Source organism: Taudactylus pleione, unplaced genomic scaffold (genome assembly GCF_031769625.1).
Source record: "Taudactylus pleione unplaced genomic scaffold, aTauple2 ptg000085l, whole genome shotgun sequence".
Lineage (NCBI taxonomy): Eukaryota > Metazoa > Chordata > Amphibia > Anura > Myobatrachidae > Taudactylus > Taudactylus pleione.
Window position 1 is genome coordinate 9,777,368 of NW_028284487.1, and position 26,910 is coordinate 9,804,277.

Consider the following 26,910-nt stretch of genomic DNA (forward strand, 5'->3'; position numbering starts at 1 on the left):
ATGGCATTGGCTAGAGTTAGCAGCCCTTGAAACTTGCTAGAGAACATCATAGACACATACAAAACAGAGAATTTTTAAATCCATGTTAGGAATAAACAAAAATGTCATCCTTTGGCTGATGCAGCATTTCTCTATATGGCATACAGAGAAAACTTTTTCTCAAATATTGCAATATGGCAAATCTAAGAAATGCAAAGGCAACTTAATCAATCAGGACTTTTTTTGGTGATTGAATCTACTGGGGACTAGGTTTTAAGAAGAGAAGAAGACCAGACCTTTACTCTAATTAGTGCACACTGAAGAAGTAACTTCTAAAAACCAGAATATCTAAAAACCATAGCACAAGTGATGGATTACTGCATTCTTTTTGCAAATTTTATTATTTCCAAATGTTTGACAAACATCTCTCCAGTTGAAAACTGATTTGAAACAGTTTCAAAATTAGTTTGGAGTAAAGAAAGCAATGAAGTTGATGGGATTATAGAAAGTTTCAATATAGATAAGCTATCATAAAACTTTGAAAATTAAACTTTAAGGAAAATGGACAAAGTTAGGTCCCACCTAGATTTGAACTTGGATCACTGAATTCAAAGTCCAGAGTGCTCACCATTACACCATAGAACCCTTTATTATAGAATCTTCCTCTACTCAATATAGCTGATCTTTGAAATACTGAATGTTCTCCTGTTTTAGGTACATTTGGCATTTTTGTGTTTGCTGATGCTTTTAAGTATGGCCGGTTTGCTCAGTTGGTTAGAGCGTGGAGCTAATAACGCCAAGGTCACGGGTTCGATCCACATATAGGCCATTTGCTTTTTCTTGTTGTCCTACAAGAAATGCCAAGAAGGGATTTTATCCAGCGACAAAGTGCATGAAGACTGGGATCAATACAAGGCATTGGCTAAAGTTAGCAGCCCTTGAAACTTGCTAGAGAACATCATAGACACATACAAAACAGAGAATTTTTAAATCCATGTTAGGAATAAACAAAAATGTCATCCTTTGGCTGATGCAGCATTTCTCTCTATGGCATACAGAGAAAACTTTTTCTCAAATATTGCAATATGGCAAATCTAAGAAATGCAAAGACAACTTAATCAATCAGGACTTTTTTTGGTGATTGAATCTACTGGGGACTAGGTTTTAAGAAGAGAAGAAGACCAGACCTTTACTCTAATTAGTGCACACTGAAGAAGTAACTTCTAAAAACCAGAATATCTAAAAACCATAGCACAAGTGATGGATTACTGCATTCTTATTGCAACTTTTCTTATTTCCAAATGTTTGACAAACATCTCTCCAGTTGAAAACTGATTTGAAACAGTTTAAAAATTAGTTTGGAGTAAAGAAACCACTGAAGTTGATGGGATTTATAGAAAGTTTCAATATAGATAAGCTATCATAAAACTTTGAAAATTAAACTTTAAGGAAAATGAACAAAGTTAAGTCCCACCGAGATTTGAACTTGGATCACTGGATTCAAAGTCCAGAGTGCTCACCATTACACCATAGAACCCTTTATTATAGAATCATCCTCTACTCAATATAGCTGATCTTTGAAATACTGAATGTTCTCCTGTTTTAGGTACATTTGGCATTTTTGTGTTTGCTGATGCTTTTATGTATGGCCGGTTTGCTCAGTTGGTTAGAGCGTGAAGCTAGTAACGCCAAGGTCACGGGTTCGATCCACATATAGGCCATTTGCTTTTTCTTGTTGTCCTACAAGAAATGCCAAGAAAGGATTTTATCCAGCAACAAAGTGCATGAAGACTGGGATCAACACATGGCATTGGCTAGAGTTAGCAGCCCTTGAAACTTGCTAGAGAACATCATAAACACATACAAAACAGAGAATTTTTAAATCCATGTTACGAATAAACAAAAATGTCATCCTTTGGCTGATGCAGCATTTCTCTCTATGGCATACAGAGAAAACTTTTTCTCAAATATTGCAATATGGCAAATCTAAGAAATGCAAAGACAACTTAATCAATCAGGACTTTTTTTGGTGATTGAATCTACTGGGGACTAGGTTTTAAGAAGAGAAGAAGACCAGACCTTTACTCTAATTAGTGCACACTGAAGAAGTAACTTCTACAAACCAGAATATCTAAAAACCATAGCACAAGTGATGGATTACTGCATTCTTATTGCAACTTTTCTTATTTCCAAATGTTTGACAAACATCTCTCCAGTTGAAAACTGATTTGAAACAGTTTCAAAATTAGTTTGGAGTAAAGAAACCACTGAAGTTGATGGGAGTTATAGAAAGTTTCAATATTGATAAGCTATCATAAAATTTTGAAAATTAAACTTTAAGGAAAATGAACAAAGTTAAGTCCCACCAAGATTTGAACTTGGATCACTGGATTCAAAGTCCAGAGTGCTCACCATTACACCATAGAACCCTTTATTATAGAATCATCCTCTACTCAATATAGCTGATCTTTGAAATACTGAATGTTCTCCTGTTTTAGGTACATTTGGCATTTTTGTGTTTGCTGATGCTTTTATGTATGGCTGGTTTGCTCAGTTGGTTAGAGCATGGAGCTAATAACGCCAAGGTCACGGGTTCGATCCCCACATAGGCCATGTGCTTTTTCTTGTTGTCCTACAAGAAATGCCAAGAAAGGATTTTATCCAGCGACAAAGTGCATGAAGACTGGGATCAACACATGGCATTAGCTAGAGTTAGCAGCCCTTGAAACTTGCTAGAGAACATCATAGACACATACAAAACAGAGAATTTTTAAATCCATGTTAGGAATAAACAAAAATGTCATCCTTTGGCTGATGCAGCATTTCTCTATATGGCATACAGAGAAAACTTTTTCTCAAATATTGCAATATGGCAAATCTAAGAAATGCAAAGGCAACTTAATCAATCAGGACTTTTTTTGGTGATTGAATCTACTGGGGACTAGGTTTTAAGAAGAGAAGAAGACCAGACCTTTATTCTAATTAGTGCACACTGAAGAAGTAACTTCTAAAAACCAGAATATCTAAAAACCATAGCACAAGTGATGGATTACTGCATTCTTATTGCAACTTTTCTTATTTCCAAATGTTTGACAAACATCTCTCCAGTTGAAAACTGATTTGAAACAGTTTCAAAATTAGTTTGGAGTAAAGAAAGCACTGAAGTTGATGGGATTATAGAAAGTTTCAATATAGATAAGCTATCATAAAACTTTGAAAATTAAACTTTAAGGAAAATGAACAAAGTTAGGTCCCACCGAGATTTGAACTCGGATCACTGGAGTCAAAGTCCAGAGTGCTCACCATTACACCATAGAACCCTTTATTATAGAATCTTCCTCTACTCAATATAGCTGATCTTTGAAATACTGAATGTTCTCCTGTTTTAGGTACATTTGGCATTTTTGTGTTTGCTGATGCTTTTATGTATGGCTGGTTCACTCAGTTGGTTAGAGCGTGGAGCTAATAACGCCAAGGTCACGGGTTTGATCCCCATATAAGCCATGTGCTTTTTCTTGTTATCCTACAAGAAATGCCAAGAAAGGATTTTATCCAGCAACAAAGTGCATGAAGAGTGGGATCAACACATGGCATTGGCTAGAGTTAGCAGCCCTTGAAACTTGCTAGAGAACATCATAGACACATACAAAACAGAGAATTTTTAAATCCATGTTAGGAATAAACAAAAATGTCATCCTTTGGCTGATGCAGCATTTCTCTATATGGCATACAGAGAAAACTTTTTCTCAAATATTGCAATATGGCAAATCTAAGAAATGCAAAGGCAACTTAATCAATCAGGACTTTTTTTGGTGATTGAATCTACTGGGGACTAGGTTTTAAGAAGAGAAGAAGACCAGACCTTTACTCTAATTAGTGCACACTGAAGAAGTAACTTCTAAAAACCAGAATATCTAAAAACCATAGCACAAGTGATGGATTACTGCACTCGTATTGCAAATTTTCTTATTTCCAAATGTTTGACAATCATTTCTCCAGTTGAAAACTGATTTGAAACAGTTTCAAAATTAGTTTGGAGAAAAGAAACCACTGAAGTTGATGGGATTTATAGAAAGTTTCAATATAGATAAGCTATCATAAAACTTTGAAAATTAAACTTTAAGGAAAATGAACAAAGTTAGGTCCCACCAAGCTTTGCACTCGGATCACTGGATTCAAAGTCCAGAGTGCTCACCATTACACCATAGAACCCTTTATTATAGAGTCTTCCTCTACTCAATATAGCTGATTTTGAAATACTGAATGTTCTCCTGTTTTAGGTACATTTGGCATTTTTGTGTTTGCTGATGCTTTTATGTATGGCCGGTTTGCTCAGTTGGTTAGAGCGTGGAGCTAATAACGCCAAGGTCACGGGTTCGATCCCCACATAGGCCATGTGCTTTTTCTTGTTGTCCTACAAGAAATGCCAAGAAAGGATTTTATCCAGCAACAAAGTGCATGAAGACTGGGATCAACACATGGCATTGGCTAGAGTTAGCAGCCCTTGAAACTTGCTAGAGAACATCATAGACACATACAAAACAGAGAATTTTTAAATCCATGTTAGGAATAAACAAAAATGTCATCCTTTGGCTGATGCAGCATTTCTCTCTATGGCATACAGAGAAAACTTTTTCTCAAATATTGCAATATGGCAAATCTAAGAAATGCAAAGGCAACTTAATCAATCAGGACTTTTTTTAGTGATTGAATCTACTGGGGACAAGGTTTTAAGAAGAGAAGAAGACCAGACCTTTATTCTAATTAGTGCACACTGAAGAAGTAACTTCTAAAAACCAGAATATCTAAAAACCATAGCACAAGTGATGGATTACTGCATTCTTATTGCAACTTTTCTTATTTCCAAATGTTTGACAAACATCTCTCCAGTTGAAAACTGATTTGAAACAGTTTCAAAATTAGTTTGGAGTAAAGAAAGCACTGAAGTTGATGGGATTATAGAAAGTTTCAATATAGATAAGCTATCATAAAACTTTGAAAATTAAACTTTAAGGAAAATGAACAAAGTTAGGTCCCACCGAGATTTGAACTCGGATCACTGGATTCAAAGTCCAGAGTGCTCACAATTACACCAAAGAACCCTTTATTATAGAATCTTCCTCTACTCAATATAGCTGATCTTTGAAATACTGAATGTTCTCCTGTTTTAGGTACATTTGGCATTTTTGTGTTTGCTGATGCTTTTATGTATGGCTGGTTCACTCAGTTGGTTAGCGCGTGGAGATAATCATGCCAAGGTCACGGGTTTGATCCACATATAGGCCATGTGCTTTTAATTGTTGTCCTACAAGAAATGCCAAGAAAGGATTTTATCCAGCAACAAAGTGCATGAAGACTGGGATCAACACATGGCATTGGCTAGAGTTAGCAGCCCTTGAAACTTGCTAGAGAACATCATAGACACATACAAAACAGAGAATTTTTAAATCCATGTTAGGAATAAACAAAAATGTCATCCTTTGGCTGATGCAGCATTTCTCTATATGGCATACAGAGAAAACTTTTTCTCAAATATAGCAATATGGCAAATCTAAGAAATGCAAAGGCAACTTAATCAATCAGGACTTTTTTTGGTGATTGAATCTACTGGGGACTAGGTTTTAAGAAGAGAAGAAGACCAGACCTTTACTCTAATTAGTGCACACTGAAGAAGTAACTTCTAAAAACCAGAATATCTAAAAACCATAGCACAAGTGATGGATTACTGCATTCTTTTTGCAAATTTTCTTATTTCCAAATGTTTGACAAACATCTCTCCAGTTGAAAACTGATTTGAAACAGTTTCAAAATTAGTTTGGAGTAAAGAAAGCAATGAAGTTGATGGGATTATAGAAAGTTTCAATATAGATAAGCTATCATAAAACTTTGAAAATTAAACTTTAAGGAAAATGGACAAAGTTAGGGCCCACCGAGAGTTGAACTTGGATCACTGGATTCAAAGTCCAGAGTGCTCACCATTACACCATAGAACCCTTTATTATATAATCTTCCTCTACTCAATATAGCTGATCTTTGTAATACTGAATGTTCTACTGTTTTAGGTACATTTGGCATTTTTGTGTTTGCTGATGCTTTTATGTATGGCTGGTTTGCTCAGTTGGTTAGAGCGTGGAACTAATAACACCAAGGTCACGGGTTCCATCCACATATAGGCCATTTGCTTTTTCTTGTTGTCCTACAAGAAATGCCAAGAAGGGATTTTATCCAGCGACAAAGTGCATGAAGACTGGGATCAATACAAGGCATTGGCTAAAGTTAGCAGCCCTTGAAACTTGCTAGAGAACATCATAGACACATACAAAACAGAGAATTTTAAAATCCATGTTAGGAATAAACAAAAATGTCATCCTTTGGCTGATGCAGCATTTCTCTATATGGCATACAGAGAAAACTTTTTCTCAAATATAGCAATATGGCAAATCTAAGAAATGCAAAGGCAACTTAATGAATCAGGACTTTTTTTGGTGATTGAATCTACTGGGGACTAGGTTTTAAGAAGAGAAGAAGACCAGACATTTACTCTAATTAGTGCACACTGAAGAAGTAAATTCTAAAAACCAGAATATCTAAAAACCATAGCACAAGTGATGGATTACTGCACTCGTATTGCAAATTTTCTTATTTCCAAATGTTTGACAATCATTTCTCCAGTTGAAAACTGATTTGAAACAGTTTCAAAATTAGTTTGGAGTAAAGAAACCACTGAAGTTGATTTGATTTATAGAAAGTTTCAATATAGATAAGCTATCATAAAACTTTGAAAATTAAACTTTAAGGAAAATGAACAAAGTTAGGTCCCACCAAGCTTTGCACTCGGATCACTGGATTCAAAGTCCAGAGTGCTCACCATTACACCATAGAACCCTTTATTATAGAGTCTTCCTCTACTCAAAATAGCTGATTTTGAAATACTGAATGTTCTCCTGTTTTAGGTACATTTGGCATTTTTGTGTTTGCTGATGCTTTTATGTATGGCCGGTTTGCTCAGTTGGTTAGAGCGTGGAGCTAATAATGCCAAGGTCATGGGTTCGATCCCCACATAGGCCATGTGCTTTTTCTTGTTGTCCTACAAGAAATGCCAAGAAAGTATTTTATCCAGCGACAAAGTGCATGAAGACTGGGATCAACACATGGCATTGGCTAGAGTTAGCAGCCCTTGAAACTTGCTAGAGAACATCATAGACACATACAAAACAGAGAATTTTTAAATCCATGTTAGGAATAAACAAAAATGTCATCCTTTGGCTGATGCAGCATTTCTCTATATGGCATACAGAGAAAACTTTTTCTCAAATATTGCAATATGGCAAATCTAAGAAATGCAAAGGCAACTTAATCAATCAGGACTTTTTTTGGTGATTGAATCTACTGGGGACTAGGTTTTAAGAAGAGAAGAAGACCAGACCTTTACTCTAATTAGTGCACACTGAATAAGTAAATTCTAAAAACCAGAATATCTAAAAACCATAGCACAAGTGATGGATTACTGCATTCTTTTTGCAAATTTTATTATTTCCAAATGTTTGACAAACATCTCTTCAGTTGAAAACTGATTTGAAACAGTTTCAAAATTAGTTTGGAGTAAAGAAAGCACTGAAGTTGATGGGATTATAGAAAGTTTCAATATAGATAAGCTATCATAAAACTTTGAAAATTAAACTTAAAGGAAAATGAACAAAGTTAGGTCCCACCGAGATTTGAACTTGGATCACTGAATTCAAAGTCCAGAGTGCTCACCATTACACCATAGAACCCTTTATTATAGAATCTTCCTCTACTCAATATAGCTGATCTTTGAAATACTGAATGTTCTCCTGTTTTAGGTACATTTGGCATTTTTGTGTTTGCTGATGCTTTTAAGTATGGCCGGTTTGCTCAGTTGGTTAGAGCGTGGAGCTAATAACGCCAAGGTCACGGGTTCGATCCACATATAGGCCATTTGCTTTTTCTTGTTGTCCTACAAGAAATGCCAAGAAGGGATTTTATCCAGCGACAAAGTGCATGAAGACTGGGATCAATACAAGGCATTGGCTAAAGTTAGCAGCCCTTGAAACTTGCTAGAGAACATCATAGACACATACAAAACAGAGAATTTTTAAATCCATGTTAGGAATAAACAAAAATGTCATCCTTTGGCTGATGCAGCATTTCTCTCTATGGCATACAGAGAAAACTTTTTCTCAAATATTGCAATATGGCAAATCTAAGAAATGCAAAGACAACTTAATCAATCAGGACTTTTTTTGGTGATTGAATCTACTGGGGACTAGGTTTTAAGAAGAGAAGAAGACCAGACCTTTACTCTAATTAGTGCACACTGAAGAAGTAACTTCTAAAAACCAGAATATCTAAAAACCATAGCACAAGTGATGGATTACTGCATTCTTATTGCAACTTTTCTTATTTCCAAATGTTTGACAAACATCTCTCCAGTTGAAAACTGATTTGAAACAGTTTCAAAATTAGTTTGGAGTAAAGAAACCACTGAAGTTGATGGGATTTATAGAAAGTTTCAATATAGATAAGCTATCATAAAACTTTGAAAATTAAACTTTAAGGAAAATGAACAAAGTTAAGTCCCACCGAGATTTGAACTTGGATCACTGGATTCAAAGTCCAGAGTGCTCACCATTACACCATAGAACCCTTTATTATAGAATCATCCTCTACTCAATATAGCTGATCTTTGAAATACTGAATGTTCTCCTGTTTTAGGTACATTTGGCATTTTTGTGTTTGCTGATGCTTTTATGTATGGCTGGTTCACTCAGTTGGTTAGCGCGTGGAGATAATAATGCCAAGGTCACGGGTTTGATCCACATATAGGCCATGTGCTTTTACTTGTTGTCCTACAAGAAATGCCAAGAAAGGATTTTATCCAGCAACAAAGTGCATGAAGACTGGGATCAACACATGGCATTGGCTAGAGTTAGAAGCCCTTGAAACTTGCTAGAGAACATCATAGACACATACAAAACAGAGAATTTTTAAATCCATGTTAGGAATAAACAAAAATGTCATCCTTTGGCTGATGCAGTATTTCTCTACATGGCATACAGAGAAAACATTTTCTCAAATATAGCAATATGGCAAATCTAAGAAATGCAAAGGCAACTTAATCAATCAGGACTTTTTTTGGTGATTGAATCTACTGGGGACTAGGTTTTAAGAAGAGAAGAAGACCAGACCTTTACTCTAATTAGTGCACACTGAAGAAGTAAATTCTAAAAACCAGAATATCTAAAAACCATAGCACAAGTGATGGATTACTGCATTCTTTTTGCAAATTTTATTATTTACAAATGTTTGACAAACATCTCTTCAGTTGAAAACTGATTTGAAACAGTTTCAAAATTAGTTTGGAGTAAAGAAAGCACTGAAGTTGATGGGATTATAGAAAGTTTCAATATAGATAAGCTATCATAAAACTTTGAAAATTAAACTTAAAGGAAAATGAACAAAGTTAGGTCCCACCGAGATTTGAACTCGGATCACTGGATTCAAAGTCCAGAGTGCTCACCTTTACACCATAGAACCCTTTATTATAGAATCTTCCTCTACTCAATATAGCTGATCTTTGAAATACTGAATGTTCTCCTGTTTTAGGTACATTTGGCATTTTTGTGTTTGCTGATGCTTTTATGTATGGCCGGTTTGCTCAGTTGGTTAGAGCGTGGGGCTAATAACGCCAAGGTCACGGGTTCGATCCACATATAGGCCATTTGCTTTTTCTTGTTGTCCTACAAGAAATGCCAAGAAAGGATTTTATCCAGCAACAAAGTGCATGAAGACTGGGATCAACACATGGCATTGGCTAGAGTTAGCAGCCCTTGAAACTTGCTAGAGAACATCATAAACACATACAAAACAGAGAATTTTTAAATCCATGTTAGGAATAAACAAAAATGTCATCCATTGGCTGATGCAGCATTTCTCTCTATGGCATACAGAGAAAACTTTTTCTCAAATATTGCAATATGGCAAATCTAAGAAATGCAAAGACAACTTAATCAATCAGGACTTTTTTTGGTGATTGAATCTACTGGGGACTAGGTTTTAAGAAGAGAAGAAGACCAGACCTTTACTCTAATTAGTGCACACTGAAGAAGTATCTTCTAAAAACCAGAATATCTAAAAACCATAGCACAAGTGATGGATTACTGCATTCTTATTGCAACTTTTCTTATTTCCAAATGTTTGACAAACATCTCTCCAGTTGAAAACTGATTTGAAACAGTTTCAAAATTAGTTTGGAGTAAAGAAACCACTGAAGTTGATGGGAGTTATAGAAAGTTTCAATATAGATAAGCTATCATAAAATTTTGAAAATTAAACTTTAAGGAAAATGAACAAAGTTAAGTCCCACCAAGATTTGAACTTGGATCACTGGATTCAAAGTCCAGAGTGCTCACCATTACACCATAGAACCCTTTATTATAGAATCATCCTCTACTCAATATAGCTGATCTTTGAAATACTGAATGTTCTCCTGTTTTAGGTACATTTGGCATTTTTGTGTTTGCTGATGCTTTTAAGTATGGCTGGTTTGCTCAGTTGGTTAGAGCGTGGAGCTAATAACGCCAAGGTCACGGGTTCGATCCCCACATAGGCCATGTGCTTTTTCTTGTTGTCCTACAAGAAATGCCAAGAAAGGATTTTATCCAGCGACAAAGTGCATGAAGACTGGGATCAACACATGGCATTAGCTAGAGTTAGCAGCCCTTGAAACTTGCTAGAGAACATCATAGACACATACAAAACAGAGAATTTTTAAATCCATGTTAGGAATAAACAAAAATGTCATCCTTTGGCTGATGCAGCATTTCTCTATATGGCATACAGAGAAAACTTTTTCTCAAATATTGCAATATGGCAAATCTAAGAAATGCAAAGGCAACTTAATCAATCAGGACTTTTTTTGGTGATTGAATCTACTGGGGACTAGGTTTTAAGAAGAGAAGAAGACCAGACCTTTATTCTAATTAGTGCACACTGAAGAAGTAACTTCTAAAAACCAGAATATCTAAAAACCATAGCACAAGTGATGGATTACTGCATTCTTATTGCAACTTTTCTTATTTCCAAATGTTTGACAAACATCTCTCCAGTTGAAAACTGATTTGAAACATTTTCAAAATTAGTTTGGAGTAAAGAAAGCACTGAAGTTGATGGGATTATAGAAAGTTTCAATATAGATAAACTATCATAAAACTTTGAAAATTAAACTTTAAGGAAAATGAACAAAGTTAGGTCCCACCGAGATTTGAACTCGGATCACTGGAGTCAAAGTCCAGAGTGCTCACCATTACACCATAGAACCCTTTATTATAGAATCTTCCTCTACTCAATATAGCTGATCTTTGAAATACTGAATGTTCTCCTGTTTTAGGTAAATTTTGCATTTTTGTGTTTGCTGATGCTTTTATGTATGGCTGGTTCACTCAGTTGGTTAGAGCGTGGAGCTAATAATGCCAAGGTCATGGGTTTGATCCCCATATAAGCCATGTGCTTTTTCTTGTTATCCTACAAGAAATGCCAAGAAAGGATTTTATCCAGCAACAAAGTGCATGAAGAGTGGGATCAACACATGGCATTGGCTAGAGTTAGCAGCCCTTGAAACTTGCTAGAGAACATCATAGACACATACAAAACAGAGAATTTTTAAATCCATGTTAGGAATAAACAAAAATGTCATCCTTTGGCTGATGCAGCATTTCTCTATATGGCATACAGAGAAAACTTTTTCTCAAATATTGCAATATGGCAAATCTAAGAAATGCAAAGGCAACTTAATCAATCAGGACTTTTTTTGGTGATTGAATCTACTGGGGACTAGGTTTTAAGAAGAGAAGAAGACCAGACCTTTACTCTAATTAGTGCACACTGAAGAAGTAACTTCTAAAAACCAGAATATCTAAAAACCATAGCACAAGTGATGGATTACTGCACTCGTATTGCAAATTTTCTTATTTCCAAATGTTTGACAATCATTTCTCCAATTGAAAACTGATTTGAAACAGTTTCAAAATTAGTTTGGAGTAAAGAAACCACTGAAGTTGATGGGATTTATAGAAAGTTTCAATATAGATAAGCTATCATAAAACTTTGAAAATTAAACTTTAAGGAAAATGAACAAAGTTAGGTCCCACCAAGCTTTGCACTCGGATCACTGGATTCAAAGTCCAGAGTGCTCACCATTACACCATAGAACCCTTTATTATAGAGTCTTCCTCTACTCAATATAGCTGATTTTGAAATACTGAATGTTCTCCTGTTTTAGGTACATTTGGCATTTTTGTGTTTGCGGATGCTTTTATGTATGGCCGGTTTGCTCAGTTGGTTAGAGCGTGGAGCTAATAACGCCAAGGTCACGGGTTCGATCCCCACATAGGCCATGTGCTTTTTCTTGTTGTCCTACAAGAAATGCCAAGAAATGATTTTATCCAGCAACAAAGTGCATGAAGACTGGGATCAACACATGGCATTGGCTAGAGTTAGCAGCCCTTGAAACTTGCTAGAGAACATCATAGACACATACAAAACAGAGAATTTTTAAATCCATGTTAGGAATAAACAAAAATGTCATCCTTTGGCTGATGCAGCATTTCTCTATATGGCATACAGAGAAAACTTTTTCTCAAATATTGCAATATGGCAAATCTAAGAAATGCAAAGGCAACTTAATCAATCAGGACTTTTTTTGGTGATTGAATCTACTGGGGACTAGGTTTTAAGAAGAGAAGAAGACCAGACCTTTATTCTAATTAGTGCACACTGAAGAAGTAACTTCTAAAAACCAGAATATCTAAAAACCATAGCACAAGTGATGGATTACTGCATTCTTATTGCAACTTTTCTTATTTCCAAATGTTTGACAAACATCTCTCCAGTTGAAAACTGATTTGAAACAGTTTCAAAATTAGTTTGGAGTAAAGAAAGCACTGAAGTTGATGGGATTATAGAAAGTTTCAATATAGATAAGCTATCATAAAACTTTGAAAATTAAACTTTAAGGAAAATGAACAAAGTTAGGTCCCACCGAGATTTGAACTCGGATCACTGGATTCAAAGTCCAGAGTGCTCACCATTACACCAAAGAACCCTTTATTATAGAATCTTCCTCTACTCAATATAGCTGATCTTTGAAATACTGAATGTTCTCCTGTTTTAGGTACATTTGGCATTTTTGTGTTTGCTGATGCTTTTATGTATGGCTGGTTCACTCAGTTGGTTAGCGCGTGGAGATAATCATGCCAAGGTCACGGGTTTGATCCACATATAGGCCATGTGCTTTTACTTGTTGTCCTACAAGAAATGCCAAGAAAGGATTTTATCCAGCAACAAAGTGCATGAAGAGTGGGATCAACACATGGCATTGGCTAGAGTTAGCAGCCCTTGAAACTTGCTAGAGAACATCATAGACACATACAAAACAGAGAATTTTTAAATCCATGTTAGGAATAAACAAAAATGTCATCCTTTGGCTGATGCAGCATTTCTCTATATGGCATACAGAGAAAACTTTTTCTCAAATATAGCAATATGGCAAATCTAAGAAATGCAAAGGCAACTTAATCAATCAGGACTTTTTTTGGTGATTGAATCTACTGGGGACTAGGTTTTAAGAAGAGAAGAAGACCAGACCTTTACTCTAATTAGTGCACACTGAATAAGTAAATTCTAAAAACCAGAATATCTAAAAACCATAGCACAAGTGATGGATTACTGCATTCTTTTTGCAAATTTTATTATTTCCAAATGTTTGACAAACATCTCTTCAGTTGAAAACTGATTTGAAACAGTTTCAAAATTAGTTTGGAGTAAAGAAAGCACTGAAGTTGATGGGATTATAGAAAGTTTCAATATAGATAAGCTATCATAAAACTTTGAAAATTAAACTTAAAGGAAAATGAACAAAGTTAGGTCCCACCGAGATTTGAACTCGGATCACTGGATTCAAAGTCCAGAGTGCTCACCTTTACACCATAGAACCCTTTATTATAGAATCTTCCTCTACTCAATATAGCTGATCTTTGAAATACTGAATGTTCTCCTGTTTTAGGTACATTTGGCATTTTTGTGTTTGCTGATGCTTTTATGTATGGCCGGTTTGCTCAGTTGGTTAGAGCGTGGGGCTAATAACGCCAAGGTCACGGGTTCGATCCACATATAGGCCATTTGCTTTTTCTTGTTGTCCTACAAGAAATGCCAAGAAAGGATTTTATCCAGCAACAAAGTGCATGAAGACTGGGATCAACACATGGCATTGGCTAGAGTTAGCAGCCCTTGAAACTTGCTAGAGAACATCATAAACACATACAAAACAGAGAATTTTTAAATCCATGTTAGGAATAAACAAAAATGTCATCCATTGGCTGATGCAGCATTTCTCTCTATGGCATACAGAGAAAACTATTTCTCAAATATTGCAATATGGCAAATCTAAGAAATGCAAAGACAACTTAATCAATCAGGACTTTTTTTGGTGATTGAATCTACTGGGGACTAGGTTTTAAGAAGAGAAGAAGACCAGACCTTTACTCTAATTAGTGCACACTGAAGAAGTATCTTCTAAAAACCAGAATATCTAAAAACCATAGCACAAGTGATGGATTACTGCATTCTTATTGCAACTTTTCTTATTTCCAAATGTTTGACAAACATCTCTCCAGTTGAAAACTGATTTGAAACAGTTTCAAAATTATTTTGGAGTAAAGAAACCACTGAAGTTGATGGGAGTTATAGAAAGTTTCAATATAGATAAGCTATCATAAAATTTTGAAAATTAAACTTTAAGGAAAATGAACAAAGTTAAGTCCCACCAAGATTTGAACTTGGATCACTGGATTCAAAGTCCAGAGTGCTCACCATTACACCATAGAACCCTTTATTATAGAATCATCCTCTACTCAATATAGCTGATCTTTGAAATACTGAATGTTCTCCTGTTTTAGGTACATTTGGCATTTTTGTGTTTGCTGATGCTTTTATGTATGGCTGGTTTGCTCAGTTGGTTAGAGCGTGGAGCTAATAACGCCAAGGTCACGGGTTCGATCCCCACATAGGCCATGTGCTTTTTCTTGTTGTCCTACAAGAAATGCCAAGAAAGGATTTTATCCAGCGACAAAGTGCATGAAGACTGGGATCAACACATGGCATTAGCTAGAGTTAGCAGCCCTTGAAACTTGCTAGAGAACATCATAGACACATACAAAACAGAGAATTTTTAAATCCATGTTAGGAATAAACAAAAATGTCATCCTTTGGCTGATGCAGCATTTCTCTATATGGCATACAGAGAAAACTTTTTCTCAAATATTGCAATATGGCAAATCTAAGAAATGCAAAGGCAACTTAATCAATCAGGACTTTTTTTGGTGATTGAATCTACTGGGGACTAGGTTTTAAGAAGAGAAGAAGACCAGACCTTTATTCTAATTAGTGCACACTGAAGAAGTAACTTCTAAAAACCAGAATATTTAAAAACCATAGCACAAGTGATGGATTACTGCATTCTTATTGCAACTTTTCTTATTTCCAAATGTTTGACAAACATCTCTCCAGTTGAAAACTGATTTGAAACATTTTCAAAATTAGTTTGGATTAAAGAAAGCACTGAAGTTGATGGGATTATAGAAAGTTTCAATATAGATAAACTATCATAAAACTTTGAAAATTAAACTTTAAGGAAAATGAACAAAGTTAGGTCCCACCGAGATTTGAACTCGGATCACTGGAGTCAAAGTCCAGAGTGCTCACCATTACACCATAGAACCCTTTATTATAGAATCTTCCTCTACTCAATATAGCTGATCTTTGAAATACTGAATGTTCTCCTGTTTTAGGTAAATTTTGCATTTTTGTGTTTGCTGATGCTTTTATGTATGGCTGGTTCACTCAGTTGGTTAGAGCGTGGAGCTAATAATGCCAAGGTCACGGGTTTGATCCCCATATAAGCCATGTGCTTTTTCTTGTTATCCTACAAGAAATGCCAAGAAAGGATTTTATCCAGCAACAAAGTGCATGAAGAGTGGGATCAACACATGGCATTGGCTAGAGTTAGCAGCCCTTGAAACTTGCTAGAGAACATCATAGACACATACAAAACAGAGAATTTTTAAATCCATGTTAGGAATAAACAAAAATGTCATCCTTTGGCTGATGCAGCATTTCTCTATATGGCATACAGAGAAAACTTTTTCTCAAATATTGCAATATGGCAAATCTAAGAAATGCAAAGGCAACTTAATCAATCAGGACTTTTTTTGGTGATTGAATCTACTGGGGACTAGGTTTTAAGAAGAGAAGAAGACCAGACCTTTACTCTAATTAGTGCACACTGAAGAAGTAACTTCTAAAAACCAGAATATCTAAAAACCATAGCACAAGTGATGGATTACTGCACTCGTATTGCAAATTTTCTTATTTCCAAATGTTTGACAATCATTTCTCCAGTTGAAAACTGATTTGAAACAGTTTCAAAATTAGTTTGGAGTAAAGAAACCACTGAAGTTGATGGGATTTATAGAAAGTTTCAATATAGATAAGCTATCATAAAACTTTGAAAATTAAACTTTAAGGAAAATGAACAAAGTTAGGTCCCACCAAGCTTTGCACTCGGATCACTGGATTCAAAGTCCAGAGTGCTCACCATTACACCATAGAACCCTTTATTATAGAGTCTTCCTCTACTCAATATAGCTGATTTTGAAATACTGAATGTTCTCCTGTTTTAGGTACATTTGGCATTTTTGTGTTTGCGGATGCTTTTATGTATGGCCGGTTTGCTCAGTTGGTTAGAGTGTGGAGCTAATAACGCCAAGGTCACGGGTTCGATCCCCACATAGGCCATGTGCTTTTTCTTGTTGTCCTACAAGAAATGCCAAGAAAGGATTTTATCCAGCAACAAAGTGCATGAAGACTGGGATCAACACATGGCATTGGCTAGAGTTAGCAGCCCTTGAAACTTGCTAGAGAACATCATAGACACATACAAAACAGAGAATTTTTAAATCCATGTTAGGAATAAACAAAAATGTCATCCTTTGGCTGATGCAGCATTTCTCTATATGGCATACAGAGAAAACTTTTTCTCAAATATTGCAATATGGCAAATCTAAGAAATGCAAAGGCAACTTAATCAATCAGGACTTTTTTTGGTGATTGAATCTACTGGGGACTAGGTTTTAAGAAGAGAAGAAGACCAGACCTTTATTCTAATTAGTGCACACTGAAGAAGTAACTTCTAAAAACCAGAATATCTAAAAACCATAGCACAAGTGATGGATTACTGCATTCTTATTGCAACTTTTCTTATTTCCAAATGTTTGACAAACATCTCTCCAGTTGAAAACTGATTTGAAACAGTTTCAAAATTAGTTTGGAGTAAAGAAAGCACTGAAGTTGATGGGATTATAGAAAGTTTCAATATAGATAAGCTATCATAAAACTTTGAAAATTAAACTTTAAGGAAAATGAACAAAGTTAGGTCCCACCGAGATTTGAACTCGGATCACTGGATTCAAAGTCCAGAGTGCTCACCATTACACCAAAGAACCCTTTATTATAGAATCTTCCTCTACTCAATATAGCTGATCTTTGAAATACTGAATGTTCTCCTGTTTTAGGTACATTTGGCATTTTTGTGTTTGCTGATGCTTTTATGTATGGCTGGTTCACTCAGTTGGTTAGCGCGTGGAGATAATCATGCCAAGGTCACGGGTTTGATCCACATATAGGCCATGTGCTTTTACTTGTTGTCCTACAAGAAATGCCAAGAAAGGATTTTATCCAGCAACAAAGTGCATGAAGAGTGGGATCAACACATGGCATTGGCTAGAGTTAGCAGCCCTTGAAACTTGCTAGAGAACATCATAGACACATACAAAACAGAGAATTTTTAAATCCATGTTAGGAATAAACAAAAATGTCATCCTTTGGCTGATGCAGCATTTCTCTATATGGCATACAGAGAAAACTTTTTCTCAAATATAGCAATATGGCAAATCTAAGAAATGCAAAGGCAACTTAATCAATCAGGACTTTTTTTGGTGATTGAATCTACTGGGGACTAGGTTTTAAGAAGAGAAGAAGACCAGACCTTTACTCTAATTAGTGCACACTGAAGAAGTAAATTCTAAAAACCAGAATATCTAAAAACCATAGCACAAGTGATGGATTACTGCATTCTTTTTGCAAATTGTATTATTTCCAAATGTTTGACAAACATCTCTCCAGTTGAAAACTGATTTGAAACAGTTTCAAAATTAGTTTGGAGTAAAGAAAGCAATGAAGTTGATGGGATTATAGAAAGTTTCAATATAGATAAGCTATCATAAAACTTTGAAAATTAAACTTTAAGGAAAATGGACAAAGTTAGGGCCCACCGAGAGTTGAACTTGGATCACTGGATTCAAAGTCCAGAGTGCTCACCATTACACCATAGAACCCTTTATTATATAATCTTCCTCTACTCAAAATAGCTGATTTTGAAATACTGAATGTTCTCCTGTTTTAGGTACATTTGGCATTTTTGTGTTTGCTGATGCTTTTATGTATGGCCGGTTTGCTCAGTTGGTTAGAGCGTGGAGCTAATAATGCCAAGGTTACGGGTTCGATCCCCACATAGGCCATGTGCTTTTTCTTGTTGTCCTACAAGAAATGCCAAGAAAGTATTTTATCCAGCGACAAAGTGCATGAAGACTGGGATCAACACATGGCATTGGCTAGAGTTAGCAGCCCTTGAAACTTGCTAGAGAACATCATAGACACATACAAAACAGAGAATTTTTAAATCCATGTTAGGAATAAACAAAAATGTCATCCTTTGGCTGATGCAGCATTTCTCTATATGGCATACAGAGAAAACTTTTTCTCAAATATTGCAATATGGCAAATCTAAGAAATGCAAAGGCAACTTAATCAATCAGGACTTTTTTTGGTGATTGAATCTACTGGGGACTAGGTTTTAAGAAGAGAAGAAGACCAGACCTTTATTTTAATTAGTGCACACTGAAGAAGTAACTTCTAAAAACCAGAATATCTAAAAACCATAGCACAAGTGATGGATTACTGCATTCTTATTGCAACTTTTCTTATTTCCAAATGTTTGACAAACATCTCTCCAGTTGAAAACTGATTTGAAACAGTTTCAAAATTAGTTTGGAGTAAAGAAAGCACTGAAGTTGATGGGATTATAGAAAGTTTCAATATAGATAAGCTATCATAAAACTTTGAAAATTAAACTTTAAGGAAAATGAACAAAGTTAGGTCCCACCGAGATTTGAACTCGGATCACTGGATTCAAAGTCCAGAGTGCTCACCATTACACCAAAGAACCCTTTATTATAGAATCTTCCTCTACTCAATATAGCTGATCTTTGAAATACTGAATGTTCTCCTGTTTTAGGTACATTTGGCATTTTTGTGTTTGCTGATGCTTTTATGTATGGCTGGTTCACTCAGTTGGTTAGCGCGTGGAGATAATCATGCCAAGGTCACGGGTTTGATCCACATATAGGCCATGTGCTTTTACTTGTTGTCCTACAAGAAATGCCAAGAAAGGATTTTATCCAGCAACAAAGTGCATGAAGACTGGGATCAACACATGGCATTGGCTAGAGTTAGCAGCCCTTGAAACTTGCTAGAGAACATCATAGACACATACAAAACAGAGAATTTTTAAATCCATGTTAGGAATAAACAAAAATGTCATCCTTTGGCTGATGCAGCATTTCTCTATATGGCATACAGAGAAAACTTTTTCTCAAATATAGCAATATGGCAAATCTAAGAAATGCAAAGGCAACTTAATCAATCAGGACTTTTTTTGGTGATTGAATCTACTGGGGACTAGGTTTTAAGAAGAGAAGAAGACCAGACCTTTACTCTAATTAGTGCACACTGAAGAAGTAAATTCTAAAAACCAGAATATCTAAAAACCATAGCACAAGTGATGGATTACTGCATTCTTTTTGCAAATTTTATTATTTCCAAATGTTTGACAAACATCTCTCCAGTTGAAAACTGATTTGAAACAGTTTCAAAATTAGTTTGGAGTAAAGAAAGCAATGAAGTTGATGGGATTATAGAAAGTTTCAATATAGATAAGCTATCATAAAACTTTGAAAATTAAACTTTAAGGAAAATGGACAAAGTTAGGGCCCACCGAGAGTTGAACTTGGATCACTGGATTCAAAGTCCAGAGTGCTCACCATTACACCATAGAACCCTTTATTATATAATCTTCCTCTACTCAATATAGCTGATCTTTGTAATACTGAATGTTCTACTGTTTTAGGTACATTTGGCATTTTTGTGTTTGCTGATGCTTTTATGTATGGCTGGTTTGCTCAGTTGGTTAGAGCGTGGAACTAATAACGCCAAGGTCACGGGTTCCATCCACATATAGGCCATTTGCTTTTTCTTGTTGTCCTACAAGAAATGCCAAGAAGGGATTTTATCCAGCGACAAAGTGCATGAAGACTGGGATCAATACAAGGCATTGGCTAAAGTTAGCAGCCCTTGAAACTTGCTAGAGAACATCATAGACACATACAAAACAGAGAATTTTTAAATACATGTTAGGAATAAACAAAAATGTCATCCTTTGGCTGATGCAGCATTTCTCTATATGGCATACAGAGAAAACTTTTTCTCAAATATAGCAATATGGCAAATCTAAGAAATGCAAAGGCAACTTAATCAATCAGGACTTTTTTTGGTGATTGAATCTACTGGGGACTAGGTTTTAAGAAGAGAAGAAGACCAGACCTTTACTCTAATTAGTGCACACTGAAGAAGTAACTTCTAAAAACCAGAATATCTAAAAACCATAGCACAAGTGATGGATTACTGCACTCGTATTGCAAATTTTCTTATTTCCAAATGTTTGACAATCATTTCTCCAGTTGAAAACTGATTTGAAACAGTTTCAAAATTAGTTTGGAGTAAAGAAACCACTGAAGTTGATGGGATTTATAGAAAGTTTCAATATAGATAAGCTATCCTAAAACTTTGAAAATTAAACTTTAAGGAAAATGAACAAAGTTAGGTCCCACCAAGCTTTGCACTCGGATCACTGGATTCAAAGTCCAGAGTGCTCACCATTACACCATAGAACCCTTTATTATAGAGTCTTCCTCTACTCAATATAGCTGATTTTGAAATACTGAATGTTCTCCTGTTTTAGGTACATTTGGCATTTTTGTGTTTGCTGATGCTTTTATGTATGGCCGGTTTGCTCAGTTGGTTAGAGCGTGGAGCTAATAATGCCAAGGTCACGGGTTCGATCCCCACATAGGCCATGTGCTTTTTCTTGTTGTCCTACAAGAAATGCCAAGAAAGTATTTTATCCAGCGACAAAGTGCATGAAGACTGGGATCAACACATGGCATTGGCTAGAGTTAGCAGCCCTTGAAACTTGCTAGAGAACATCATAGACACATACAAAACAGAGAATTTTTAAATCCATGTTAGGAATAAACAAAAATGTCATCCTTTGGCTGATGCAGCATTTCTCTATATGGCATACAGAGAAAACTTTTTCTCAAATATTGCAATATGGCAAATCTAAGAAATGCAAAGGCAACTTAATCAATCAGGACTTTTTTTGGTGATTGAATCTACTGGGGACTAGGTTTTAAGAAGAGAAGAAGACCAGACCTTTACTCTAATTAGTGCACACTGAATAAGTAAATTCTAAAAACCAGAATATCTAAAAACCATAGCACAAGTGATGGATTACTGCATTCTTTTTGCAAATTTTATTATTTCCAAATGTTTGACAAACATCTCTTCAGTTGAAAACTGATTTGAAACAGTTTCAAAATTAGTTTGGAGTAAAGAAAGCACTGAAGTTGATGGGATTATAGAAAGTTTCAATATAGATAAGCTATCATAAAACTTTGAAAATTAAACTTTAAGGAAAATGAACAAAGTTAAGTCCCACCGAGATTTGAACTCGGATCACTGGATTCAAAGTCCAGAGTGCTCACCATTACACCATAGAACCCTTTATTATAGAATCTTCCTCTACTCAATATAGCTGATCTTTGAAATACTGAATGTTCTCCTGTTTTAGGTACATTTGGCATTTTTGTGTTTGCTGATGCTTTTAAGTATGGCCGGTTTGCTCAGTTGGTTAGAGCGTGGAGCTAATAACGCCAAGGTCACGGGTTTGATCCACATATAGGCCATTTGCTTTTTCTTGTTGTCCTACAAGAAATGCCAAGAAGGGATTTTATCCAGCGACAAAGTGCATGAAGACTGGGATCAATACAAGGCATTGGCTAGAGTTAGCAGCCCTTGAAACTTGCTAGAGAACATCATAGACACATACAAAACAGAGAATTTTTAAATCCATGTTAGGAATAAACAAAAATGTCATCCTTTGGCTGATGCAGCATTTCTCTATATGACATGCAGAGAAAACTTTTTCTCAAATATTGCAATATGGCAAATCTAAGAAATGCAAAGGCAACTTAATCAATCAGGACTTTTTTTGGTGATTGAATCTACTGGGGACTAGGTTTTAAGAAGAGAAGAAGACCAGACCTTTACTCTAATTAGTGCACACTGAAGAAGTAACTTCTAAAAACCAGAATATCTAAAAACCATAGCACAAGTGATGGATTACTGCATTCTTTTTGCAAATTTTATTATTTCCAAATGTTTGACAAACATCTCTCCAGTTGAAAACTGATTTGAAACAGTTTAAAAATTAGTTTGGAGTAAAGAAACCACTGAAGTTGATGGGATTATAGAAAGTTTCAATATAGATAAGCTATCATAAAACTTTGAAAATTAAACTTTAAGGAAAATGAACAAAGTTAGGTCCCACCAAGCTTTGCACTCGGATCACTGGATTCAAAGTCCAGAGTGCTCACCATTACACCATAGAACCCTTTATTATAAAGTGTTCCTCTACTCAATATAGCTGATTTTGAAATACTGAATGTTCTCCTGTTTTAGGTACATTTGGCATTTTTGTGTTTGCTGATGCTTTTATGTATGGCTGGTTTGCTCAGTTGGTTAGAGCGTGGAGCTAATAACGCCGAGGTCACGAGTTCGATCCCCACATAGGCCATGTGGTTTTTCTTGTTGTCCTACAAGAAATGCAAAGAAAGGATTTTATCCAGCAACAAAGTGCATGAAGACTGGGATCAACACATGGCATTGGCTAGAGTTAGCAGCCCTTGAAACTTGCTAGAGAACATCATAGACACATACAAAACAGAGAATTTTTAAATCCATGTTAGGAATAAACAAAAATGTCATCCTTTGGCTGATACAACATTTCTCAATATGGCATACAGAGAAAACTTTTTCTCAAATATAGCAATATGGCAAATCTAAGAAATGCAAAGGCAACTTAATCAATCAGGACTTTTTTTGGTGATTGAATCTACTGGGGACTAGGTTTTAAGAAGAGAAGAAGACCAGACCTTTACTCTAATTAGTGCACACTGAAGAAGTAAATTCTAAAAACCAGAATATCTAAAAACCATAGCACAAGTGATGGATTACTGCATTCTTTTTGCAAATTTTATTATTTCCAAATGTTTGACAAACATCTCTTCAGTTGAAAACTGATTTGAAACAGTTTCAAAATTAGTTTGGAGTAAAGAAAGCACTGAAGTTCATGGGATTATAGAAAGTTTCAATATAGATAAGCTATCATAAAACTTTGAAAATTAAACTTTAAGGAAAATGAACAAAGTTAAGTCCCACCGAGATTTGAACCCGGATCACTGGATTCAAAGTCAAGAGTGCTCACAATTACACCATAGAACCCTTTATTAAAGAATCTTCCTCTACTCAATATAGCTGATCTTTTAAATACTGAATGTTCTCCTGTTTTAGGTACATTTGGCATTTTTGTGTTTGCTGATGCTTTTATGTATGGCCGGTTTGCTCACTTGGTTAGAGCGTGGAGCTAATAACGCCAAGGTCACGGGCTCGATCCACATATAGGCCATTTGCTTTTTCTTGTTGTCCTACAAGAAATGCCAAGAAAGGATTTTATCCAGCAAAAAAGTGCATGAAGAGTGGGATCAACACATGGCATTGGCTAGAGTTAGCAGCCCTTGAAACTTGCTAGAGAACATAATAGACACATACAAAACAGAGAATTTTTAAATCCATGTTAGGAATAAACAAAAATGTCATCCTTTGGCTGATGCAGCATTTCTCTCTATGGCATACAGAGAAAACTTTTTCTCAAATATTGCAATATGGCAAATCTAAGAAATGCAAAGACAACTTAATCAATCAGGACTTTTTTTGGTGATTGCATCTACTGGGGACTAGGTTTTAAGAAGAGAAGAAGACCAGACCTTTACTCTAATTAGTGCACACTGAAGAAGTAACTTCTAAAAACCAGAATATCTAAAAACCATAGCACAAGTGATGGATTACTGCATTCTTATTGCAACTTTTCTTATTTCCAAATGTTTGACAAACATCTCTCCAGTTGAAAACTGATTTGAAACAGTTTCAAAATTAGTTTGGAGTAAAGAAAGCACTGAAGTTGATGGGATTTATAGAAAGTTTCAATATAGATAAGCTATCATAAAACTTTGAAAATTAAACTTTAAGGAAAATGTACAAAGTTAAGTCCCACCGAGATTTGAACTTGGATCACTGGATTCAAAGTCCAGAGTGCTCACCATTACACCATAGAACCCTTTATTATAGAATCATCCTCTACTCAATATAGCTGATCTTTGAAATACTGAATGTTCTCCTGTTTTAGGTACATTTGGCATTTTTGTGTTTGCTGATGCTTTTATGTATGGCCGGTTTGCTCAGTTGGTTAGAGCGTGGAGCTAATAACGCCAAGGTCACGGGTTCGATCCACATATAGGCCATTTGCTTTTTCTTGTTGTCCTACAAGAAATGCCAAGAAAGGATTTTATCCAGCAACAAAGTGCATGAAGACTGGGATCAACACATGGCATTAGCTAGAGTTAGCAGCCCTTGAAACTTGCTAGAGAACATCATAGACACATACAAAACAGAGAATTTTTAAATCCATGTTAGGAATAAACAAAAATGTCATCCTTTGGCTGATGCAGCATTTCTCTATATGGCATACAGAGAATACTTTTTCTCAAATATTGCAATATGGCAAATCTAAGAAATGCAAAGGCAACTTAATCAATCAGGACTTTTTTTGGTGATTGAATCTACTGGGGACTAGGTTTTAAGAAGAGAAGAAGACCAGACCTTTATTCTAATTAGTGCACACTGAAGAAGTAACTTCTAAAAACCAGAATATCTAAAAACCATAGCACAAGTGATGGATTACTGCATTCTTATTGCAACTTTTCTTATTTCCAAATGTTTGACAAACATCTCTCCAGTTGAAAACTGATTTGAAACAGTTTCAAAATTAGTTTGGAGTAAAGAAAGCAATGAAGTTGATGGGATTATAGAAAGTTTCAATATAGATAAGCTATCATAAAACTTTGAAAATTAAACTTTAAGGAAAAGGAACAAAGTTAGGTCCCACCGAGATTTGAACTCGGATCACTGGAGTCAAAGTCCAGAGTGCTCACCATTACACCATAGAACCCTTTATTATAGAATCTTCCTCTACTCAATATAGCTGATCTTTGAAATACTGAATGTTCTCCTGTTTTAGGTACATTTGGCATTTTTGTGTTTGCTGATGCTTTTATGTATGGCTGGTTCACTCAGTTGGTTAGAGCGTGGAGCTAATAACGCCAAGGTCACGGGTTTGATCCCCATATAAGCCATGTGCTTTTTCTTGTTATCCTACAAGAAATGCCAAGAAAAGATTTTATCGAGCAACAAAGTGCATGAAGATTGGGATCAACACATGGCATTGGCTAGAGTTAGCAGCCCTTGAAACTTGCTAGAGAACATCATAGACACATACAAAACAGAGAATTTTTAAATCCATGTTAGGAATAAACAAAAATGTCATCCTTTGGCTGATGCAGCATTTCTCTATATGGCATACAGAGAAAACTTTTTCTCAAATATTGCAATATGGCAAATCTAAGAAATGCAAAGGCAACTTAATCAATCAGGACTTTTTTTGGTGATTGAATCTACTGGGGACTAGGTTTTAAGAAGAGAAGAAGACCAGACCTTTACTCTAATTAGTGCACACTGAAGAAGTAACTTCTAAAAACCAGAATATCTAAAAACCATAGCACAAGTGATGGATTACTGCACTCGTATTGCAAATTTTCTTATTTCCAAATGTTTGACAATCATTTCTCCAGTTGAAAACTGATTTGAAACAGTTTCAAAATTAGTTTGGAGTAAAGAAACCACTGAAGTTGATGGGATTTATAGAAAGTTTCAATATAGATAAGCTATCATAAAACTTTGAAAATTAAACTTTAAGGAAAATGGACAAAGTTAGGGCCCACCGAGAGTTGAACTTGGATCACTGGATTCAAAGTCCAGAGTGCTCACCATTACACCATAGAACCCTTTATTATATAATCTTCCTCTACTCAATATAGCTGATCTTTGTAATACTGAATGTTCTACTGTTTTAGGTACATTTGGCATTTTTGTGTTTGCTGATACTTTTATGTATGGCCGGTTTGCTCAGTTGGTTAGAGCGTGGAACTAATAACGCCAAGGTCACGGGTTCCATCCACATATAGGCCATTTGGTTTTTCTTGTTGTCCTACAAGAAATGCCAAGAAGGGATTTTATCCAGCGACAAAGTGCATGAAGACTGGGATCAATACAAGGCATTGGCTAAAGTTAGCAGCCCTTGAAACTTGCTAGAGAACATCATAGACACATACAAAACAGAGAATTTTAAAATCCATGTTAGGAATAAACAAAAATGTCATCCTTTGGCTGATGCAGCATTTCTCTATATGGCATACAGAGAAAACTTTTTCTCAAATATAGCAATAT

At 35.6% G+C, this 26,910-nt stretch overlaps 18 non-coding genes across 18 annotated transcripts; all 18 read right to left on the reverse strand.

The window, feature by feature from the left end:
* Positions 1-552: 552 nt before the first annotated feature.
* TRNAQ-UUG (transfer RNA glutamine (anticodon UUG)) lies at positions 553-624 on the reverse strand. The gene has a single exon. It is a non-coding gene; the product is annotated as a tRNA-Gln (tRNA).
* An 820-nt stretch (positions 625-1,444) lies between these two features.
* TRNAQ-UUG (transfer RNA glutamine (anticodon UUG)) lies at positions 1,445-1,516 on the reverse strand. Its single transcript has one exon. It is a non-coding gene; the product is annotated as a tRNA-Gln (tRNA).
* Positions 1,517-2,336: 820 nt separating this feature from the next.
* TRNAQ-UUG (transfer RNA glutamine (anticodon UUG)) lies at positions 2,337-2,408 on the reverse strand. The gene has a single exon. It is a non-coding gene; the product is annotated as a tRNA-Gln (tRNA).
* Positions 2,409-3,227: 819 nt separating this feature from the next.
* Positions 3,228-3,299, reverse strand: TRNAQ-UUG (transfer RNA glutamine (anticodon UUG)). Its single transcript has one exon. It is a non-coding gene; the product is annotated as a tRNA-Gln (tRNA).
* A 4,383-nt stretch (positions 3,300-7,682) lies between these two features.
* TRNAQ-UUG (transfer RNA glutamine (anticodon UUG)) lies at positions 7,683-7,754 on the reverse strand. The gene has a single exon. It is a non-coding gene; the product is annotated as a tRNA-Gln (tRNA).
* An 820-nt stretch (positions 7,755-8,574) lies between these two features.
* On the reverse strand, positions 8,575-8,646 carry TRNAQ-UUG (transfer RNA glutamine (anticodon UUG)). Its single transcript has one exon. It is a non-coding gene; the product is annotated as a tRNA-Gln (tRNA).
* An 819-nt stretch (positions 8,647-9,465) lies between these two features.
* Positions 9,466-9,537, reverse strand: TRNAQ-UUG (transfer RNA glutamine (anticodon UUG)). Its single transcript has one exon. It is a non-coding gene; the product is annotated as a tRNA-Gln (tRNA).
* An 820-nt stretch (positions 9,538-10,357) lies between these two features.
* TRNAQ-UUG (transfer RNA glutamine (anticodon UUG)) lies at positions 10,358-10,429 on the reverse strand. The gene has a single exon. It is a non-coding gene; the product is annotated as a tRNA-Gln (tRNA).
* An 819-nt stretch (positions 10,430-11,248) lies between these two features.
* TRNAQ-UUG (transfer RNA glutamine (anticodon UUG)) lies at positions 11,249-11,320 on the reverse strand. The gene has a single exon. It is a non-coding gene; the product is annotated as a tRNA-Gln (tRNA).
* Positions 11,321-13,030: 1,710 nt separating this feature from the next.
* Positions 13,031-13,102, reverse strand: TRNAQ-UUG (transfer RNA glutamine (anticodon UUG)). The gene has a single exon. It is a non-coding gene; the product is annotated as a tRNA-Gln (tRNA).
* An 819-nt stretch (positions 13,103-13,921) lies between these two features.
* TRNAQ-UUG (transfer RNA glutamine (anticodon UUG)) lies at positions 13,922-13,993 on the reverse strand. The gene has a single exon. It is a non-coding gene; the product is annotated as a tRNA-Gln (tRNA).
* An 820-nt stretch (positions 13,994-14,813) lies between these two features.
* Positions 14,814-14,885, reverse strand: TRNAQ-UUG (transfer RNA glutamine (anticodon UUG)). The gene has a single exon. It is a non-coding gene; the product is annotated as a tRNA-Gln (tRNA).
* Positions 14,886-15,704: 819 nt separating this feature from the next.
* Positions 15,705-15,776, reverse strand: TRNAQ-UUG (transfer RNA glutamine (anticodon UUG)). Its single transcript has one exon. It is a non-coding gene; the product is annotated as a tRNA-Gln (tRNA).
* A 1,710-nt stretch (positions 15,777-17,486) lies between these two features.
* Positions 17,487-17,558, reverse strand: TRNAQ-UUG (transfer RNA glutamine (anticodon UUG)). The gene has a single exon. It is a non-coding gene; the product is annotated as a tRNA-Gln (tRNA).
* A 1,709-nt stretch (positions 17,559-19,267) lies between these two features.
* On the reverse strand, positions 19,268-19,339 carry TRNAQ-UUG (transfer RNA glutamine (anticodon UUG)). The gene has a single exon. It is a non-coding gene; the product is annotated as a tRNA-Gln (tRNA).
* Positions 19,340-21,940: 2,601 nt separating this feature from the next.
* Positions 21,941-22,012, reverse strand: TRNAQ-UUG (transfer RNA glutamine (anticodon UUG)). The gene has a single exon. It is a non-coding gene; the product is annotated as a tRNA-Gln (tRNA).
* Positions 22,013-24,613: 2,601 nt separating this feature from the next.
* TRNAQ-UUG (transfer RNA glutamine (anticodon UUG)) lies at positions 24,614-24,685 on the reverse strand. Its single transcript has one exon. It is a non-coding gene; the product is annotated as a tRNA-Gln (tRNA).
* Positions 24,686-25,504: 819 nt separating this feature from the next.
* On the reverse strand, positions 25,505-25,576 carry TRNAQ-UUG (transfer RNA glutamine (anticodon UUG)). Its single transcript has one exon. It is a non-coding gene; the product is annotated as a tRNA-Gln (tRNA).
* Between the last annotated feature and the right edge of the window lie 1,334 nt (positions 25,577-26,910).